The sequence below is a fragment of the Syngnathus acus genome, chromosome 10 (assembly GCF_901709675.1).
Source record: "Syngnathus acus chromosome 10, fSynAcu1.2, whole genome shotgun sequence".
Classification (NCBI taxonomy): domain Eukaryota; kingdom Metazoa; phylum Chordata; class Actinopteri; order Syngnathiformes; family Syngnathidae; genus Syngnathus; species Syngnathus acus.
Genome location: NC_051095.1, coordinates 7,896,244 through 7,918,226, shown reverse-complemented (window position 1 = coordinate 7,918,226; position 21,983 = coordinate 7,896,244). Strand labels below are relative to the sequence as shown.

Genomic DNA, 21,983 nt, shown 5'->3' with positions numbered 1-21,983 from the left:
CCCATGATACGAGCAGACAAGCAGCGTTTGGTCAGAACAATTCTTCAAAAATGAAGCTTCGACTTGTTTATTGTGCCTCCCTCTTGAGGGTTTCTGTCCTAAAAACAAAGCCGGCTACAGATATGGAAATTTACTTGCTCGGATATGGACATTTACTTACTCAATTACACAAAGGTAGATATATTCTTTATCCTCTGCAAAGAAAGAAAAATGTAGATGAGAAATGATCGTCTCCATATATCCACTGAATATTACCTCTGTTGTTTTTTAGATTGTTTTACACATCTCTTGCTTTGGATCTAATGAAGACACCTAAGAAAAACTGCAAGGTAAGACTAATACAATTATTAAAAAAATAAACTCGCCTTATAAATAAAATATGTATTTGTCAAAAATTATAAACTTAATTATTGTTGGTTCCATCAGTAACAGCATGCAGAGAATTTCTGCTACTTTATCAGAAATGAAATCCCAACAACTTTACATTTGATATTCATCTTACTTTTGATCTTTTTAGGCAAACTACAAAATAATTGAGTTTAAATCACAGCAAGGCACGCATAAAAAAAAAAAAAAGGAACGCCCAATTAAGAGCAACCCAGGCACAAAATTTACTTGCGCGCTCATCATTAATAATGATGTCAAAAAATGTCTGACAGCTAATTTCAGAAAGAAAGAAGTCCCTAATAAAATCTCAAGCCCTTGCAACAGTGAGAGGAGACCAGTCGATGCTCAACATCAGCATCCTTTATGGGTACACCGTATAAAACATCCACAGACAGATAATCAGGGTTGCACAGGCGGAAACATTTCATCACTTAATCCATTGCACAATAAAGCATCTGCATCTCCTGTTCCTCATACAGGCTTCTTAACCACCTAAAACAACAATTCTGCACAGGCAGAAGGTCAAGACAAAGCGAGACTACAAAACTTGAAAGCTGAGAAAGGACTGAGAATGTCCCATAGTTTCTCCTCCATGTATTTGACCCCATTCAGCTCCAACTGAGTTGCTGGCAGCTGGGAGGTCCGCAGCCATCCATCAAGGTGAACTAATTCTCACACATCTCACAAATTGATCGGGGAAAAAAAACTTCAAATGCAATATTTCCAGAAACAAGGAACACGCTACTACCACGTCCATAAAAAGCTCAGTAGACATTCAGAATCAAACTCCCTGGTGGCCGATTGCTTTAATCTCATTAGCTTGAATTGCAATAGACAACGGAAGTCAATTAGAAAGGTTCCTGGACAAATGAGCGCGTGGACAGAAATCCGCAGCTGGAATTGCACTCATGCATCTTGTTACGTGAAATGGGAAATGGGCAAAACACGACTCTGTACGGACTGCTCGATACAATATGGTTAGAGTGACAACCATGATTTATTAAGAAGACTGAAATGTACAGTTAAGTTAATAAAAAGGTTTTATGGCAGCGGACAACTTGGAGGTCAGCCAACATCTTCTGCCTTAACTGTGTTTCATTGCAACCTTGCATTTCTCTCGTTTAGCTCCGCTTCTCCCATTCTGGTTGCCAGGTGAGTTGGAGCCTCCAGATTTGGGTTTAGAAGACTCACGCATACCTCCACGGTGAGGCATTCCGAGCACAGCCCACCAAGAAGAAGGTGGTGGAGAGTTTCTCAGTTGGTGTCAGAACATCTTGGGGTCCCCTCAAGAGCTGGACAAAGTGGCTGGGGAAAGTGAAGTCTCATTTTCATTGCCTAGGTTGTTTTTAGAACAAGTGGGTGACATCTTTCTCGAATTGTCCAAGTTCTCACTTGGAGTTAAAATGACAAGCTGTGTAATCTGGAAGGGGATTTGAAAAGAACCAAAAGAGGTGGCTCGGGCATCAGGTTTAGAATGCCTCCTGGACACCGTCACGTTGAGGTAATCCGGGCACAACCCATCAGCAGGAGGCCTCCGGGGAAGAGCCAGGACAAGTTGGAGAGTCTCTCAGCTGGACTGGAGACATCTCCAGATCCCTTTAGAAAAACTGGATGAAGCGGCTGGGGAAAGTAAAATCTAGTTTGATTTCCCCTGCGACCAGAACAAGCAAACTCCAGACAGGAAGGTCCGAGCCAGGATTCAAATCCACACTCACTGATGGCGATGCAAACATGGACGCTCCAATCTCGCTGCCCATCTCGATTCTTGAATCCCCAAACGCAAGTCTCATCAAATCAAGCTTAAGTTCAGCTTGTCTGCACGGACGCATGTGATGAAGTAGGCTCAAACGAGATGGAGGGTGGCGGCCATCAATTACAGCCCGTCTCCTTCATCTTTTGCCACAGCCTTGATGAAGAGCACATATTGCGATTGATGGATGACGCTGGAGTGCCCGCCACCTCACTCTCGATCAGCACAAGCGCTCTGGAGTGAGCCGTCACCAGGGTTCATTATAGTCGATGATCTACCGGCACCCGTGTTGCTCCTCTAGACCTTCAGCAGACTGCAAAACACATCCTTGCACCTCTGACAGAAATAAATCGCTCTTTAAGGGCGAGCGGAGTCCAAATAGAAGAAGCAGACTTGAGGGATATGTCACTTGGCTTACTGGCTCATTTATTCAAACCTCCCACGTTTGACAGAGAAGGCCTCTACTAGTTTTATTTATTGCCATAGTAGCTCTGATGTGATGGGTGCAAGCAATATTGACGACATGGAGTATAGAGCAAGTGATATGCAATAACCATCCTGCGCCTCCTTGTCCGAGAACGCTTGATTGTGTGTAGACAAGGTGTTACGTAACGGGCCAGCGAGAGTTCAAACCTGTCTTATCTTCAAGTGGAGTTCAAGGACGTGTCTTATCAAGTGGAGCCCCGCCGGCGCCACGGGAATGCCTTTCAATTTATGACGTGCAATCTGCTCAATTTATCCAAGTCATGGCTTCTAAGCAGCGGGAACGCATCCGTCAAGCGCTTGACAAATAGAACTCGCCAAAATAAAATGACAATGCTTGTGCGGTTTACCTAAGTAGGAGAATCAAGTATGCTCTCTTGTGGAATGGTTTTGGTGGAGTGAGGCTCCTCGTGAGAAAGTTGGACAAAAATCTGGTTGCCTGTCACCTTGCCGTTTGTTGTTACGCGTACCGGAGGTGTGAATACAGCGATTGATACCAGCGCCTGCTTGCCAAGATGGATGTGATGAAATTGTCATGATGGACACTCATATGAAAGCATATTGATCCGGCATCAGAGAGAGGCCTTGGAGAGAGCCCAATTTGGCACACAGTCACACACACACAAACACACACACCACTTGATGAGTCATAAATGCATGTCATCAGTCTATGAACCTGGTGGATGATGGAAGATGTGTGGGATTGAATTGTAAAACATCACACAAAGGCCCACTCGCATATGAGACAAAAGTGTGTGTGACATGATTTAAAATAAATTAATTAATTTAAAAAAAAAAACAACAACTGTGGATGCATTCAAAGAGGGATTTGACAAATGTGGTGCCAAACATAATGCATGTGACTCTATGAATGATGGCTGCTGTGCTTAGATATTTTCACTCATGCTAATGTGGATAACGGAATTTCAGGTTTTGAATGTATTTTTTTTAATACGTATTTAATTCAGTGATTTAGCGCATGGTAGATTTGATCAATTTGCCTCAGTTTCATAAGAAATAATTTGCTCCAGGAATTTGTTTTCTGACACACTGCTAAAGGGATGCTTGACTAAAGAGGGTTAAAAAAAATATATATATATATTTATAAATAAGACAAATAAAATAACAAAATAAAAAATAAATAAATAATATACAATAAATAATACAATGCTAAAGGGGCTTAACTCGTGCCACGTAGAATAAATCATAATTTGGGGTTTGAAAATCAACCTTGGCCGAAACCTTTCATCGATGTTACACTCAGTTGATGCATGTATTGAATTTTCTCAAATCAGCAAGATGAGACAACCCAGCCCAATGACCACTCATGGGTCAAAACATTAAATCCACAATCCAGTATGATCCAAATAGGACAGATTAGTAATTGTGACTTGACTTCTTTTCACATGTATTGATGACGTCAATACCTATTGTCCACAAAAAGCAGCAGAATAGATGGAATGAGATCAACAAAACCTACAGCTTAAGTAAGCAACGTACAGTGTTGCAAATCCACATCAAAAATCGTATAATGTACCAGTCCAATTTGTTCCATTATCGCCGCCTGCTCATCACACAAATATTAAACCGCAATGGCTAGCCTGCTGTTGGAAGATAATGTTTATAAATTGCATTCATCAAAGGTTTTTGCAGGGAACATCTGTCATCTTTTTATGCATAAGATGATTAGTGCAGTGACTCCTCCGCACAAAGAACACAACAGCATGGTCACACGTTACCTATAAATAATATTTGCTATATGGAGGGCGGTGACATTTCTCTCCAAGCGGCTCATTTCTCGCTTCACGGCATATACGTCGACTGTATGGGCTAATGTTAGATAACCATGAAAGCTAAATGAGTTGCTTTGCATCCCGTTATTAGATTCTGCATGGCGCACAGAGATTGACAATATTACATATGAATACATTATACATATATTAATACAATATTTGCTATGTACATATATTGACACTTGGAATAAAAATTGGGGATGGGCCAATTATCGGCTGGACTGATCATCGGGGCTGATATTTGATATTTTGATGCATATTAGCATCGGCTGGCCGATAAGCGATTCGAAAGAACTATGAACTATTTCATTTTTAGAACGGTGAACCAATTTCAAAAACAAGCTATGAACTGAGCTTGTTCATTTTGTGAATCACTAACCTGGTGACACATTACGAGTGGAAAAGAGTCAAACAAACAAACAAAAGCGGTGTCAACGGGTCAATTCCGACCCACGAGTGCCAGCCAGCCTGGCCTCCGTGCAGAATTACATAAAGCATCCAAAGAGTCAAATGATCACAGTTTTTTGCCACTCCGAAGACGTCATGACAAAAAAGCTCTAGTGCTCTGATTCAGAAGATGAATTGAAAAGCATTTGACAATCACATAGTGGTCTGATATCCTGTTGACACGCTGCCACTCCTCCGTGTAAACATTTACTACTTCATCAGCCAAGCCATCACAGCTGTTAACACTCATGGACACGCAAACACACACACACACACACACACACACACACACACACACACGCAAACACGCACGCACGCACGCACATATATGAGAACGATATAGGGGCGGAGCCATTGGTGGTAATCAGATGCACAGTTCCTTATTATTTAGTTGGAGGAGGCGGATGCTCATTTTCAATACATTTCTTTCCTAAGCTGTGTTAAACAACTAGAAACAAACTAGAAACAGTTTCAAGTGAAGTGGCAAAACGTGTAAATTGAGTTTATCACGGTGTTTGAGTTGTCACTGCTGTTCTCTTAATAAAAAATGTAAACAACCAAAACAAAACACTGCACTCGGTACACCTGTATAATCTGAGAAAAAATCAATTCTAATACATTTTTGTAGAACTACAGTCTTACAATTTCTTCTGTGTGTGGTGGTCGAATTATGACTCCATGGAAGCCATTCTACAGTTGGAGAGTACATCAAGCAAGGAGGGGGGGTGAGGCAGGATTTAGCTCAACGCCGCCACATGAATTATGCAGGTGGCCCATCCAGACATGTTGCTGTGTCTTTCACAAATGCTCGACAGCGCCGTTGATAGTTTACCGTAACAAGAAGGAGGCGCAAGGATGAAGAAGCTCCCCACATCACCTGATGAGAAAATGTTACATCCAAGTGTGACGGTGAAAAATTTTCAATGTTTCATTGCTCCCATTGCTGCATTTGAAGGATTTTCACATGACACAGAATTTGCTGTCGAAATTTTCATAAGACATGAGCCCATCTATGAAAATTCAAATTGTTTGAAGAGGTCAGAGCTTCGATCATATTTACCGTATTTTCCGCACTATAAGGCGCACCTAAAAACCTCCAATTTTCTCAAAAGCCGACAGTGTGCCTTATAATCCAGTGTGCCTTATATATGGACCAATATTGAGCCACTACAGCAGGCGTGTCCAAATATATGGATTTATATATGGACAAAGTTTTAAAATGGGCCATATTATTGAAGGTGCGCCTTATAATCCGGTGCGCTTTATAGTGCGGAAAATACGGTAGGTCAAATTTGACCGGACATCTGATAGCAAGACTAAAAGTCTGTTCGTGTTCCCACCACATTTGCACAGGTTCTGTAAAACTACCCTTTGTGGGTGAATGTGTTCATCCAGGTAAGTATGTGCGGGTATTCTTGAGTCCCCCCCCCCCCCCCCCCCCCCCCCCCCCCAGCTCTGGGCTGGGTTTATGTTTCGGTGTTTACAGGGAGCCTGATCAGAGAGATTACATAGGAACTGGTTAAGACAGCTGCTTTACTCAGCGCTATCAAACCACCCACGCACAGCAGACGCTGATGCTGTTAGGACAGCACACACACACGATACACACACACATATATATACACAGACGTGACACTCCTCCAGGGACCTCGAAGCACTTCCATGAGCAATTGGGCGACTAACCCGGGCTGTTGCTAATAGCGATGCTTCTTCAATATACGTTTGCTTTCACTTGCAGTGCAAATCCCTCATCGACTGACAACCACAATCCATAAGGAACAATATTTGTAGCCAAATTTTATAATAAACATTTCCTTAAAGTCAATTGCCCTTTTTTATTTTTCATTCTCAGTGGTTTGCATGTTCTTCCCTGTGTTGAAATAAATGGTACATTAAAAATAGGGTGGACCATGTGACTTCTCTCAGCCAATCAGCAAACACATGGATAGTTAATTGAGAAAAAAAAAAGATCAGTAATGTGGAACTGATTGTTGTTTAATTGCATCTTGGAGCGAGTGAGGGGGAAAAATTGAGTGCGCTGCGAGCAGATGGCTGTTAATTCACTATCAACTAGTTTGCTGTGTAAATAAGATCAACATGATGTCAGCTATGGGAAGTCGTGCTACATCCAAGAAAACCTCCACTATGGAAACTCCAGCAGCATTATTCGAATGGCGATGACAAAGACACGGAAAAAAAAACATCTGAATAGCTATGAAGGGAATTTAGTGGGAAAACAGTATGTCGTATATTACTATCATAATATGCGGGGGTAATTAGGAAAAAAAATATTGGAGTCAAGTATATAAATAAATTACCCTTTATATTCTAGATGTCTTAAAAGCAAAACAAAAAGTACTTAAAAAAGTAGCCACACAATAATTTCGGACATGTTACGCAATGTTTATCTACTTTCCTCGTTTGCACCACTTCAGTGGCTCAAGAGGGCACCACATTAATCTGTCGATCTGGCACAAACTACAGCCAATGATTCAAAATGTTGGCCCCAATCAAATATTAGCTTTGGTGAGAAATGGCGAAAAGGAAACCACTTGAGACTGATTAACCATCAAGATCTGTGGTGAGATCAGCTCTCAAATTGTTTTAGAAACCAAAGCGGCACATTACGCCGCGGGGCCTTTCCAGAGATAGCGTAGGTCAGTGGGTCACAGTGTCATACTTGGCTCTGGTTTCTGTTCTGATTGGATCAATGGATCAGGTTTAGTTTTTCCCAACATTTATTAAGGCAAAGTTCACATATACCAGGAGTAAAATCTCACGGATATGTATTTGGGTGGGATTTTGGTGAAAATGATGCGTATATTACATAATGACATCTTTATTGTTACCAGGTACTGGCAATTCATTATCAGCTTCCAGGTCCAAACAATGAACATTGACAGCAAAATAATTAAAACCAAGTCAAATGAAAGAATAAAAGAAGTTAATTAGTGTTGAGCGAGAAATCTGATTGTCAACTGGTCCTCACCAGGGGCACCAGGAAACGCCAGCCTGGGGGGGCATCAGGACAAACCTTGTGGCAAGATGTTCTTTTTGGTTGAAAGCGTTCATTGTTTTTTCAGCCACCTGTTTTGTCCTAATGAGAGCCCAAGTCTCTCCGCTTGACTCCAATTAGTTTGGAACGTCCTTCTCTTCAATTGACAACCCATCGAGTCAACAGGATTAAAGCATGAAGACTTTTTTGGGGGGGAAATAAATGAGGATTTTCAGACCTCTTAAGTGAAACTACGTAATTTCCCACTACACAACTGATTCCTCACGTCACGTTAATATGATTGGAAAATTGCTCAACGATTTCATGCGTCTTTCAGCGTCTGCACGGAGCGATTACTAAAGCTGCAGCACGTGTACGACTGAACCACAAAGGAGCGAACCGCTTGCTCTGCGTCGCCGATAATCACCATGACGACATCGACAAAAGTAACGGCGCAACGTTGCCAAAATGAAGCGCTTTGTTCCCGCGGGACGCCGGCGAGTTAGTGCTCCGCTCAATACAGGTTTAATAGATTATATACAAGTATAACAATCCTGCTTTAATTGCGACATGATCTTGTTATCTGACCTCGTGTCTGTCTTGTCAAGTTGGAGCTAAGTGGCCCTCACCTAGTCATTAATGTCAGAGATGTCACACACTTCTTTTTTTTGGAGAGAAGTCAATGCATCTATTGAACTTTCGTGGAAAATTTCAGTACTAGCCTAGAATGTACTACAAGCTTTAGGAATTGACTTGGCTTGACTTTGTCTAGACTTTTGGGTAAACACAGTCAAATCATAAATAGAAAAATAGTTGCTTCTCTTCAGGAGAAATATGTACCAATGACATATTGCGAGTGCTCAATATTTGAAGGTCACGTGCTGCAGCAATGTGTTGGCTCAATCACCGGCTGTGCACTTATTCGCAATACCTTTAAAACACTGAGAAAATAAAGTGCTAATGGCCCACATCAAATATTATTGCTCATTAATATGCTACCTCTTAAAATGTTAAAACTCGTCCAGCTTTTTAATTTAAAGTATGGCTTACTGCCTGTACATTTTATTTTATTTTTTTAGAGTCACTCGTACGCGTCACCTTGTACCCACAAGGGGTGGGCTCTTAACAAGAAAGCTGCAGCTGCAAGACACTGGCGATAAATGCCACAATTGCTTGAGAGGCAACACGCAGTCTTCATTTCCGTACGTTATCATTGCATTGCCACAAGGCCAGATGTCCCATTCAGCTGAGATGAAGCGGTGCTAAGAATAAACCCAAGACAGCATGCAAACGCAAACAGGGACTGTGGCATCTGAAATCAGCTCGTGACACTCGGGCTGATCCGTAGCAGCGAGTCAAAAAGATGGCCTCATCCATGTCACCGTTCATAAAAATGACACAGCCCAGCAGAAATCAATGCGATCCGCTGGTAGGTCAAAAGTATTGACAAAATAGATGTGTTGTTCTTTTTGAAGTTCAAAGAATTTTGATTGCTAAGAATCGTTCATTTGCTTACCTATTGATTCCTTTTACATTTCATACGAGTTATGACGTAACACGCAAGAAGTGTATTTTGGTTTCAGAACCTTTCTAATGAGTCAATACAACCGTGTGAAACGCCCAAAATGGTCCTCTTGCCTTGTCCTATTGTTATTTTCATTTATGACCCTTACCCTAACCTCAACCCAAACCCTACCAGATCGGATTGCCTCTGTCTTTCATCAAAATGATTCAGATAGACCCTTGTGGCCGTGTAACCCCAATGACGTTTTTCGGCTTGCTTTATTGTGCCTCTGCCAGCACCTCAGAGGTCCTGTACAGCCCTCGCACTGCGGCCAAAACATACGGCTAAAACTTCCCAGCCAAACCATTCTCTCCATCCGCCTCCATGCCTTCGAGTCAACACGTCGGCCTGCCCCTTGACTCGACTTGTAAACGAGCATTTGGACTCATGAAAGAGCAGGAGTGTGAAAATGCCACTCCAAGGCCGAGTGCAGGATGACAGCTTAGCTAGCAAGCGAGCAAGCAATCAAAGCCTCAAATGAAAGGCAACTCAACAGCTGACCACAAGCAGGAGGCTGACAAGTAGGATTGATGTCAGGGTGCGGCAGGTGGAGGTTTACTATGGGTCAGGGGGGACCCTGTTAGCTGATGACATGGTAGCAATTAGGTTTCTGACCTTGGAAAAGCAGTAATTCATAGACATAGTTGGGTACTGAGCACGTGAGACTCAGGGTGAGCTACCCTGCAATGCACGCGTGGCAGTGACTCTGGATAAAGTACGAGTACTGATTCAACTCCCAAATTTAAACCCATTCACTGTCATCGATGCTTATATTCGTTAACTGAAATCTGAAATTTTAAACTGGCTAGCATTAATGTTAAATGAGCTAATATTAAAAGAACCAGTTCATCTCAATTTGATGTGCTTTTCAACATCAGAATTTGGTTTTGGGCAAGCAAACATCGCATTCTTCTTGTAGCTGACATCAATCAACACCCCCCCAATTAAGCCAATGGATGGTGAATATCTCTTGCCGATATCAGGATCGGACTTTGCCTCTCTCTTTTGAAGTATTTTTTGCTTTGCTTCTTCGCCTGTAGTGATCGCAAATCAAGTGGGCATAGTAATGGTCTTTGGGACCAAGCCCATATCCCAAAGAGGTCTTGGTGACCTTTTGTGACCTCGAACGAACCCTGATGAAAAACCAACATTTGCAACACACGCAAAGCCTAAGAAAGATGGGCTTTGCTCTCTCAGTAACCCTTACAACTCTTCTCCACCGCAACCCGGTTTCATGGATCATAAATAATGCAGGGACTCATGCAGCTAGACCTTATAAATGAGGCTGGCTCAGTCAGAACCATCCGACCTTTACGTATAACTCAGGCAGTTGAGAGCTATGGCTTTCTCGCATAACATAACCAATGGCACTACGGTTGGTAGCCTCTGAGGGTTAAGGAAGTGGCAGTCGACTTTGGTAGAGATGGTATATATATATATATATATATATATATATATATATATATATATATATATATATATATATATATATGTATATATATATATATATATATATATATATATATATATGTATGTATGTATGTATGTATGTATGTATGTATATATATATATATATATATATATATATATATGTATGTACATATATGTATATATATATATATATATATATATACACACGCACACACATTTGTTTAGAAAAATGTTTTTATTATGAATAATAATAATAATAACAACTGATACTTACCCCCAAATATAACTGACACTACACCTTCAAAGAAACATCTCCTCCATACGAATAATAATAATAATGATGATAATACTAATATAAATTTAATACATTTGTTTGGGTGTGTCCAATCTTGGTTTAGGTGGATCTAAATCTGAGCCAGTTCTAGGTCTGTCTGTCTGTCTGTCTGCATGTCTGTCCATCTGTCCGTTGACTGGCTGGCCCTGCTCTGCTCTGCTTTTCCAGTCGCTACCCGGAGGCCCTGTTATTTTGGGAGCTCAGCTGAGAGCAGATGACAACATCACGGATATTTAAGCTGCTTACAGTTCTTCAAGCACTCTCACTGTGCCCTGGGATCCACACCCCGATGTTGTTCATATCATTTTCGTTTGTCACACTGAGAAAATGTTGAAAGAATGCAAAATTTGGGTTGAGGTTATTGACATGTTTTGTTGTTTAAAGTGCTACGACAACAAAAACGTTCTTTTGAATTAGCCGGCCCATTTATCGGTTACTATCGGCCTTAAAAAGAAAAGCCTTATTACAAAGCGTAGCAAATTAAGAAGACTTCCTCGATCCTCGACATAATTCACACAACAAATAGTCGATGTAAAACGTGTAAGCCTCAACTGACCGAGCGGCTCTGCTTTATCACACAAATCCAAGTAATGTTTGTCATCATTCGTGGCCCGCGCCGCACTCTTGACAAGCCACCCGATGCAAACGGCTCAGTATAAACCTCGGGCCGAGTACATTACGAGCTCGTTGGCCACCGAGGCGATGTCACAACTTGACATTGTGAATTATAAGTATTGCTGAGCCAGGGAGCAGAGCATTTTAGCAGAGTGTTAACTTTGAGAAGCAAAGTAGACAGGCGCAATGATTTTAAGCCTTTCTTGAAAATCCAAAAAATGCTGGAGTGCATCGCAGGTAATGACGCAGAGGAAACTCAGCGAGGAAAAAGGACATGTATTGAATTTCGATGTTACTGTTGAGGGAAAAATCCATGATCATCAATGACACGCTGCACAAATCGCATTCATGCTTTTGTCACCATGATGGAATATTTCATCACACTGCTGGCTGCTCACAAGAAAGCATTTTCAATCATTTCCGCAGTATGCGGGGAAAGTTAATACTGAATGACGTCCCGAATGTTCCTTCATACATGAACAAGTCTCGATAGGCACAAGGTGATGTTTGAGGACCAACACACAAGACTGACCTGAGCATAATCCGTCCACGTTATACTTGTAGCAGCACGAGTCCGCCCCTCACACACACACAAACAAACACACACCAGATGGGAAATGCATTCGTTCAAGATGAACACCCACCCTTCAAAACAAAGGCTCAGATTTCGCTCACACAACCTGGTCCAAAAAGTCATTTCAGGTAAGAACATGTTCAGATAATGAGACAGTGGTGCTTGTTTTGTTGCGTGACCAGGCCCGTAACTTCATTTAGAATATCAAGTCGATGTTCCTTATTGCAATGAATTGAAATTCCTGCCAGTTGATATTTTGATTCGTCAACTGAAATTATGGAACCTTGCCTGTGAAATTCAAGCTCAAGTGTAATAATAAACATTCGAGCAGATGACAGTGTTGTATTATTTCGGATTTAATATCATAACAGCTTTTTTATTAACGACAAAGATTAGGGGAGAAATTCAGCGTCACTTTTTTTTTTTTTTTTAATTAATTTATTCAATCAACTTTTGTAAAAACAAAAGGAAACACTAGGTCCAGAATTTTTCGAGCGAAAGTAGAAACCGTTCCACAGTGCTTCTAATCGAGCTAGCTTCCAGGAGCTCGTGAATAGCAGTAAGGAGTGGTGAGTCAGCAATGCAAATTTAGGAAAAAGTAGTAATGCAGTTCAGAGCACAAGCCATCGCTTATGGGCAAGTTTATTGCAAACTGGTCCTCTTTGAGGTTTTCTTTACCTCTAAATCAAAGGACTAAAAGTTTCAGCGAATCTCAACAGAATGAACTCAGACGCCTATAAAGCAGCCAGACAACTTTGCATTAACAAGCAGGAGCAACAGCGAGCACTGCATGAATATCCGCCACCATCGGGCCATTCTTCTTCCGTTTGTCGCCTTTTATCCCTCCTCCTTCAATCGGGACGCTGCGACCCGAGCGCTCATTAACCGCCAGGCAGCGGCGGGCTGGCGGGGATGGCTTTGCAAAGACAAACGCCTCAATTAGACGCCGCCTAGTTGTAATAAGTTCAGAGCCAAACAGTTTTGAAAGGGGAGGCCCAAAACATACCAACAGCAACACGGCAATTAAATGCCTGCTGCATTTGGATTTCGGTTAATGAGGCCATACGTCTGGATTGTCATTCTGGTATAATGACATGCTGTTTGCCGACGGGATTTCTTCAACACTGGCTACATGAGCAAATATAACCTCGTTTCTTTTGTTTTGTTAACTCGAGTTAGGTGATTTAAATTATAAATGTATTGCTGTGATGGATGTGTTTGGTTCATATTGATCCATATTACCAAGCCTGTTTGTGTGGGGGCCATTTGGAGTAAAAACTAAAAACAAAGCAAGCACATTATCTGTTACACCCATCGATAGAGAGGAAACACTTTGTGATGGAATGGAAAATACTTATGTACATGCAAACCTCTAAATTGGAACATCCTAAAGGTCGTAAGGTTTGGAGTCCATCCAGAAGAACAAAAAAAAAAGGAAAAATGTGTGGCTTAGCGTTCAAATACGTTGCTTAAAAGGTTACAACGCCATGACGCTCACGCTATTGGTTAGCACATTTTGCATTGTGTCTTAGCACGAAGCTAGCAGACCGCTTTAAGGCAACGTTATGTGGTTTGCTTGAATACACGCTGTGTATTTCGCTTTTATTTGGAAATGTATCGTAAACTTGAGACTACAAGCCTCTTTTTGGAAGAATTGGTCAATAATTTCATTATGCCAATCCGCTGCTTGCTCGAATGGATGGATGGATGGATGGATGGATGGATGGATGGATGGATGGATGGATGGAATTTCCATGATTTCCTCTGGGAAAATTCAAATCAAATGCCAGGATGTATTACGTTTAACTTTAGAGATTCCACTGTCTGCTTTTTTTTTTTTTTTTTTCACCTGGGGAGAAATTAGGATGAACGAGAGCTGGAGAAGCCATCATAAATTTCAGCAAGAGCTACGGCCCTTTTCTCATCACCCAGCTGTCTCCCTCCGCTCCAAGATCGATAAGGTGAAATTTACGCCCCACACATTTTTCGAACACATCTTTCATTCATTTGTTTGCAGTCAGTGGATAATTATTGTCTGATTATTAAGGTCTGGCCTGACCACTTGAGATAATGTTTGTAAGATTACAGGTTGGAGAGTGATTTTCAAAAGCTGCCCTTTTGTAGCAAAACTTCCAAAGAAGGATTGATTTCGCAACACCCCTGTCTTGTGTGGCCTAACGAAGTGATCAAAATCTGTGCATCACTCGAAATATTTCATAAAACATGCCTCAAAGCACAAATGATAAATAATAAGCTCCCTAAAAGCCATGCTTTGATTGCTTTGAGTGTTATTGTGCCGTCAAGAGAGCTGAAAAACAATTAAAACACGTCACCCGGTTATTCGCATGATTGCTTGAAATTAATTGCAATTTGTGCCCTCTGTTCACCTTAAAAGGACATTTAGACTTACTCTGATCACAAAAGACAATAAATTTGCTATGAAAGGGAAGTTTCTCAATGACACTTGATACGTGACTCGTCTTCCACAAAACTAATTTGACAGAAGGCTGTCAACACGTACGGACTGACGTGCAGCAGGCGGGACCTTTTTGTTAACATGTTGCCGTGTGTCAGTATCAGAAGTTTTGGTTCCTTACATGACGTGGGATTTTACAGTTCCTGTGTTAACGATCACTATAAAAATATTGATAAAGTCAAGTGGAATTGGTAAATGTCTCGGATTTTGTAGAAAACACAGTTAACAGCTTGCAATACATTTTTTAAATGATATACTACTTTGGAATGGTGGTATTAAAATATTTATTTCGACAACAATTTGTCTGTTATTTACATTAACACATAAGGCAAAGATATTGGGGAAAAAATGGACAGATTTTTTTAGTTTTTTGTAAAACAAATTATTGTAAAACAGTAAAATTTAGTCTTTTTTTTGCTTGATCGGTTATCAGAATTTCATTCTGATAGATATCGGAATCTGCTTCAAAGAAGAAAAAAAATCCAACTGAGTTGGGCCCTAAACTGAGGAGAGAAGCAATCTTCTGAAGCCCAATGTAAGTATTTTGTACATTCTCCAACTATATTCTTATGAGAAGACTTTTCTCTGCATGGTTTCACTGGTAGCACAAGTTAATTCATTTAATTCCAGCATAGGTCAGGTAGAGGCAGCAGGATTTAAAGTATATCCATCCCAGTTAGCCTACACGCTATTTGGGGGGGGGAAAAAAAAGGTGAAATGCCAGATACTACTCCACAAGACCTTCTGCGTGTATGTGTGTGTGTGTGTGTGTGTGTGTGTGCGTGTGTATATTTATTAAGGTTGTGATGCTGCAGCCAAAACAGGATGGAGACCTGCAGCCAAACAGAAGTCCGGTACAATAAGTCACACTGAGCCTGAGTTGCCATCTGTCCCTCAAAGATTTTACAGCACTGAGCATACACCCACACACACACACACTGAAGAGCTTCACAGTTGTCAGTACCAGCTAACGCAAAACCTGCCCCCAACCCATTTTACAATTTGCGAGTGAACACATGTATAAAGTGAAATCAATATTTGTGCGTAATATTGTAGGGCTATGTCACATTTGTCAATATTGCATCAAAGCTGAGCTGACTTTTTTTTTTTTTTATACGGACGCTACGTGTCGGTGGACAGGCAAGACCATACCGATGTTCAGATACTTGTGCTGGGGGGATGAACAACATTTTTGTAGTCGTTGACATTCATTTTTAAGTTGCCAATTTGCTATCGACACAACTATTTGCCATCGGCCCCTTCTGATGAGCTCCAACCCCAAAAATCGTGTTTGTGTGACTACTTTTGCCAAGATAAGGCTTCAGACATGTTCCCCATGTTGAGTTTCTTCATAACACATAAAGCAAAGAAAACCAAAAACAAACTCGTTCAAAAGGTGACAGTGACCTGTCAAGACACAAATCGAAACCGTTTTTCACCCTCACGAGGAAAGAGGCACCTAAGTGTATCTATTAAGCGACTATGATGACTAATTGCGGCACAAGTGCCAGGACAGCCTCCGCACCTTCTGCTCAAACAAACCTAAAAAAAAAAATGACCAACTTGCATAAAGACGTGTCTGAATTTGAGTTGCGTGAGCATACTGGCAATAGAAGGAATCACAGCACCTTTTATTATTCATGCCGCCAAGTGAATATGCGATTTCAAGTGCATTAAGACATTTCATTGTGTGGTATAGTGTCACCTTGATTTAAATTGAATTCATTCCATGACCAAGTTTGGAACTCAATTTAATGGAATATTAAATGAATTTCTCCAGCTGGAATACGGTTAAATGGAGTGCTGATGTAATTATTGTGCTGATGTCATGGAGCACATCATCAATAGTCAAAACGTATTGTAAGGCCACTGCTGAACTTGAAATCACTTTATTGAACAAAAAGGTAAGAAAATACACAATTATACACAAGCTGATGGTGGCTTCAACTCGTGCCAGTCAATCAATACATTAGCCAACTATCAGCGAGGCAACCCTACATTTTAATTTACTGGCGCCCACGTCACTCACCAAGCCAAGCCCTGCCTTTTAAAGCCATACACACTGAACATTTTTTCCTGGTTACTCAATGAGTGAATGGGATAATCAGTGGAATACTTGATTCTAAAAATAGAATGTTTTTAAGATACTTGGGATTTGTTTTCGATGGTCATTAATTAGAAACTTGAAGCAAAAACATTTGAAAATAAGCGCAAGAAGCACTTGTAACACGCTCCTCCCAATGTCTCGTTTCGACATAAATATCTCACATCACGGCCTTTGTATCATCCAACTGACACAGTTGACAAATGGAAAACAGCCAAAGTAATAAATCAATACGAGGGCAATGGACGGTGACTATTGACCGATCAGTGCCGAGACGCAACTAAAGGAACGCCTGGCCGATGTTTTTTATTGATAGAATCATCTTTCTGACAGTGTCCCATCAGTCGACGCAATGGTGACATTTAAGCAGATGATCAAGTCATTATTTTACATACGATGTTTTCATCTTGCCCTTGATGCAAAGTAAACTCTACCACCGGGAAACTCGAGCAAGACAAATTGGAATCGGCAGCGAATCATTGTTTCCGTTCAATCGTCGCCGCGTGATATCAACACACGAAAAGTAAATAAAAGCGAATATGAATAAAAACAATTACAGAGACATTGGCTCAGCTTCAACGGTGGGAGAAAGCAATCTGACACACACATTAGATTGGAAAAGTCAACACACCCTTCTTCAAATGCCATGTTCTGGAGATAAAAAGAAAAATGGAGCCAACCGTTAATATATAACATCAAAAATCAAATCTTTTGGGTGTGGAAATAAAGAGCAGCTGAGATAATGCTATTGCACAAGTGTGCATACCCTCTCATAACTGGGTGTGCGGCTGTTGTCAGAATGAATCATTCACATTTGAATCCATTTTAAATGGAATCACACAGCTGCCACCATTTGAAGTGCCTCTCTTTGAGCTCACATAAATTTCAGATTTTCAAGTAGGCTACTTTTTTTTATTATTTGTTGCAGAAACCTGAAGGTAACGTTGACAAGTGTCCCACACATACACACTTAGAACATTGCAAGTCTGAACTGTGAGGCAAACTTGTAACCAGTAAGTGTGTCATCAAATGAGGAAACGGAAGAATTTGAAGATTGTCCCCGTCTTAATTTTCCATGCCAACCTTTAACTCAAGCCAAAGCGCTTTCTTGTCATTGGATGCAACCTTTCCATTTGGCCTGAAGCGCCGTTCATCTTCTTTATGCTTGTCACTTGCGCTGTTATAGATTAATGTTAGATCACTGGCTGCCAACTCTCACTCTCGCCCTTTGTCCTTTCACTTCCCCCATCTCGCCCCCCCCCTCCAAATGGCCCCATACTGCAGTGTGGGCACTGAAGTTTATGATAAGTAGTCCATGTGTGTAAATTTTGCAGAAATTGACTGGATCCGACTTCATAGAGTTTGGACAACATTATGTGGGGGAGTGAGCTATATATCAAAAATTGCCTTCCAGATGGTCCGAAGATTTTTATTTTATTTTACAGGCTATTGATTTATCTGGAGGATTGTCAGCCAAGGTGGGCCTGGCAGTGAAGGAAGAAGATCCATCCATTTCTATACTGCTTAGACTCATTAGGTTATCTGAAGATGATTCCAGGTGACTTTTGGACGAGAGGCAGGGGACACCCAAGACTGGTAGCTTGCCGATGCAAAGGCATTTACATTCATGATCTCACCTATGCAGAATCTTCAATGAGCTCAGCATGGACCTTTTCTGGAATGTGGCAGCGGGAAAAGCCACACAACACGCAAAATCATTTATGAAGGTCTAAGCCGAGATAAAACGTGTAACCTCTCGCACCAACTCAATACCCCGATGGTGAGCCCTAAGTCAAGCCCTTGTCATATTAAGTCATAGCACGGGCCACATGTAGCCCACGTACCGCCAGTTGCCCACCACTGCTCTATGTGACTTCAGATGCCATTTTGCAGAGTCTCAGCATTTTCCCTACGTTGGGGTTAATACAAGTTCATGTCAGAGTCATAAGAGAATGAAACCACCCCAGAGGACAGCTCACTTACAGCTGCTCTCCCACCTTTTATTCCTAATCAAGCGTGTCTCTCCATGCGGAGGGCGTCTCTCGGGTGTTTGCGTGATGCCGCGGTTGCCGTGGCAGCATTTCATTATGTAAATGAGGTCTCCCTGATGAGAAGCAGGCAGGCGCGGCCGTGATGTTCAGCCTTCTCTAGACTCAGTCAAATTAGCTTCAGGGACCAGTGAAGGATCGCTGCTATATTTAGCCATCATGCGCACAATGTAGCGCTTCGACGGTCTTTCAAACGTTCCTGAAATAGAAAGCGTCGCCACGCTGCACAAGGAGACGGCATATGTCTGCGTTTTATTTGAGAGGTTGCTATCTAATGCCTCCGGGTTCCATATGCCGGGATTCCAATCCTTGTGCCTGTTCATCTTTCATCCTCTCTGCTTTGAATATATCGCCAGGGTAGCATTAGCTTTCCATCTTTCCTTCTTCTCATCAACGCCGAATGGCTTAGCTTTCCCCGCAGAATGGTACTTTCCGCTATATATCTTCTTCCGTATTATACTTCAAGAAGAAGAGTTCTGGCCCCTTTCAGACATTAAGACACAAATTTACTCGCAGGTGTCTTCAAATTAGCTACCCTTTTTTCTTGCGTCTTGGCGCCAGATTGTGTACAGTAAAGAGAAAAATGTTTTTATATTGAGCTTTTCAACAAATGTCAGTAATTGCTTTCGCAGCGTCCCTTTTGTCACCCTCTCATCAGCCGTAATTTGCGGCATTCTCGACTAATCAGTCTAGCGACTGCGTCCACGTGTCCGTCCTAATGAAGCGGCCTCTCTGAGTGAGCGCCCCGCAGATCGATGCACTCAATAGTATTAACCTCAAAGGAGCGTGGCATCCCCGCTCAAGGTTTAAGGGTCACTTAGCACCTTAATTAATGAACAGCTTTTCAAATTGCTTGCTCTTGGTCAGCATTGCATTTTTGTATCTGACAAATGTCAGGGCGGTTTTGTACATTCTTTTTTTTTATTCACCAATTTGACTTTGCAGGATGATCACTGTGAGTTAGTCACGGATGGTATGAACACGATCTGCTCCTGGTTAAGAATATTCTCCAACTTTGTCTTGACGCCCGCCTGGCTTGTTCACTTTTAGGCGGTAACCCGTGTTTATTAGCCCCCCCGGTCTCGCCCTATCGCCTCGCTTTCCGTCTTTGCCTTAATCCCCTTTATAGTTTTCACCAACTTTAATTAGTTCATGTCCGCAGCAACTATTAATCCTGGCTGGGATTTAAAATGTAGAAATCAGCATGCTGTAACACCTGACTGGAACATGCTGGAAGCGTGACACCTTGACTGAGGAATATTTGTCCCAAGAACATCCATACACTCTTTATTTAAACCACGATCATTGCACATGACATCATTCCGATTGCTCTCTGTCGTGTGGAGGTGGCCTCCTTATGGTTTCAGCATTAAGGCTCACGTCAGTCACCATGCCGTCGCATCCCACATGAACAACAGCAATAAAAAAATATTATCCGCCGATTGCGTTACGTTTTGCAATCAATATTTCAACTGAGGCAAATGTGATGAAATAGTCTTAACCGGGTTACGTCCATGAAAAATAAACCCACTCCACTTTATTTCCAAGAGTGCAGAAGGATGATTTCTGAAAACAAGATTGAGTATTCTTAAAACTGAGATGTACAAGATGGATGAAAACCTTTTCGACAAGGTCACTCTGGCCAATGAGAAAATAGATGCCAACTACTCAGACACTTTTTGCTGAGGTCATTGTTTTTTTAGGAGATATTAAGGCAGTAATGTCCTCACATATCCATCCTTGTCCATTAAAGTGCTGAGCCAAGTTGGCTTTCAGGTATTAGCATTGCAGAGAAACGGGTCAGCGATCGGAGCAATTTCTCCTTCGTTCAAGCCAACGCATCATTATTCTTCCTGGTGGTATGAGACATCACCATCACCGCAATTACGAGGATTATATTTACACGGGATTACCTCCAGTTGCACCACTGTGTTCATTTCTAAAAGTAAAATTTTCAGGAATCCAAAATCCGTTACCTATCTGGAGTTCGAGACAAAGCTAGTATTTGGAATGAGATGGCGGCGTTTACATGATGGATCCATCGCTAAAAACAAACAAAGCAGGTTGATGATTAGTAAGCACGTCAATATCTGATCCAACAGATTCAAACAGTCGGTGAAGACAAGAGCGGGAGCGAGGCAGCAGTCAGGGTCACTCAAAGTCGAGCAATTGTTTTTGCGAGTTGTGCGGACGCAGAATGTTAGCGGCAACTGGTTCCTGCGGGCGCTGAGCTTCCAAAGCCGTTCACCTCAGAAGCACTGTAGATTAGAGTCGCATGCTGACTAATGCACTAAATGCATATTCAAGTGTTTAGAGGCTTTGAGGGCAAAACACTTCTGGCATGGGTGACGTAACAACAACAAATACAACTTACAATACAAAAAAAACAAAAAAAACTGATGCAATTATCAGGCTGGACAATACTTCTAAATACAGTAAAATGAAAACGCAATGTGCATGGAGGAGACACCATCGGGGGGTGAAAAAAAAAAACGCGTTACTGGAATTCTTTTTTTCTATACTCCTCCGCTTTCTGTGACAGATTGTCTCAGAAGTGGGATGGCTGTCAGAAGGTGACTTGGCTAACCATGAGATGAACTCCAATTCAAGGACCCTTGGGAAAGGCTTGTCACTTGTTTACACAGAACTTCAGTTCCTCGTTTCAGTCACTGGCCACGTTTCCATGTCTAGTATTTTTAAAAACGCTACAGTGAAACTCTCAATAGCCCATAGGTGTAAATATGAATGCCTTTTTTTTTATATATACGTATATGTGCCCTCGCAATTGACCTCACTGCCATTGGCTCACAGCTCATCCAATGAGGGCAATTGCTACAGAAATTGGATGGATGGATTTCCAGTAACCCGCTTGGATCTAATCCATGACCGATTCCTCTACACTGACAAATGTACAGCTCCAAACTCAAAACACACATCTGCAATGTGACGGGGAAAAGTGATATATTGGCAATAGAAGAGCAT

The 21,983-nt window shown here is 41.6% G+C and overlaps 1 protein-coding gene across 5 annotated transcripts in view; it reads right to left on the bottom strand.

Moving 5' to 3' along the window:
• Nucleotides 1-21,983, bottom strand: part of fgf13a (fibroblast growth factor 13a) — a 59,329-nt gene that overhangs the window by 31,638 nt on the left and 5,708 nt on the right. Inside the window, exon 1 of one of the 5 annotated variants that reach the window (XM_037261539.1) lies at nucleotides 12,332-12,419. The exons of 3 other annotated variants lie outside the window; for them this stretch is intronic. The gene's annotated coding sequence lies outside the window, so the exon portion shown is untranslated. Of the gene's footprint in view, nucleotides 1-12,331; nucleotides 12,420-21,983 lie in introns of those variants that run through there. One more of the 5 variants, XM_037261542.1, reaches the window with a different exon arrangement.